The 1,197-nt window shown below is 49.0% G+C and overlaps 1 pseudogene; it reads left to right on the top strand.

Moving 5' to 3' along the window:
- The first annotated feature begins 373 nt into the window (after positions 1-373).
- Positions 374-942, top strand: LOC102475677 (ferritin heavy chain pseudogene; annotated as a pseudogene).
- The last annotated feature ends 255 nt before the right edge of the window (positions 943-1,197 follow it).

The following is a 1,197-nucleotide window of genomic DNA, read 5'->3' on the forward strand; positions in this document are numbered from 1 at the left end:
TGGTGGATGGTCGGTTTCTTCCCAAACATGCAAGTTTTGTATACTGGAGGCCCAGTTGTCAGTGGGACATCTTCCTTTCTCCCAAAATGGCTAAATTGCACGGGCCCACGCCTCATAGATTGCAGGAGCCATGGACTGATTTGACACTTTTAAAAAAATGGCCTTGGGAAGACATTCTCTGCTGAGAGTCATTGCGGTTTCCTGCTTCAACAGTGCTTGAACGGAACCCAGAGTTTGTCCTGCATCCCCGCCAGCCACCCAGAGCCAGTCCTCCGCCACTAACTTGCAGAGTCCTCGGACATCTTCAAAGCCCCAGCCACTGCCCCAGCCCTGTGCAGCTGCTATCGCTGCTGCCTCTCCTCAGCCACCCACCATGAAGACCACGTCCGCCTTGCAGGTGCGCCAGAACTACCACCAGGACCCCAAGGCCTCCATCAACGGCCAGATCAACCTGGAGCTCTATGCCTGCTATGAGTTCCTGTCCTTGCCTTTCTACTTTGACTGAGATGATGTGGCTTTGAAGAACTTTGCCAAATACTTTCTCCACCAATCTCATGAGGAAAGGGAACATGCTGAGAAATTAATGAAGCTGCAGAATCAACGAGGTGGCCGCATCTTCCTTCAGGATATTAAGAAGCCAGACTGTGATGACTGGGAGTATGGGCTGAACGCAATGGAGTGTGCATTACACTTGGAATAAAACGTAAATCAGTCACTACTGGACCTGCACAAACTGGCCACTGACAAAAACGACTCCCATGTGTGTGACTTCATTGTGCATTACCTGAATGAAGTCAAGTCCATCCAAGAATTGGGTGACCGTGTAACTAACTTGTGCAAGATGGGAGCCCTGAAATCTGGCATGGCGGAGTATCTCTTTGACAAGCACACCGTGGGAGACAGTGATAACAAGAGCTAAGCTTGAGGCTAACTTCCCCAGGACCAGGGGATGACCTCCCTGCTCACCAAGGCAGTGTGTGCATGTTGGTGTTTCTTTTACATTTCCTATAAGTTGTACCATGACGTCCACTTAAGTTCTTTAATTTGTACCATTCTTTCAAATAAAGAAATATGGTACACGCACACATAGACACACACACAGACACACAAAATGGCCTCGGGACCAGCAGGTGGTGAGATGGTTAATTTTTTTTTTTTCAGAGGTGTTCGTTATAGGGCGCATGCGCTCGCCAGACA

This window comes from Tupaia chinensis, unplaced genomic scaffold, assembly GCF_000334495.1.
Source record: "Tupaia chinensis unplaced genomic scaffold, TupChi_1.0 Scaffold147971_1, whole genome shotgun sequence".
NCBI classification, from domain to species: Eukaryota; Metazoa; Chordata; class Mammalia; order Scandentia; family Tupaiidae; genus Tupaia; species Tupaia belangeri.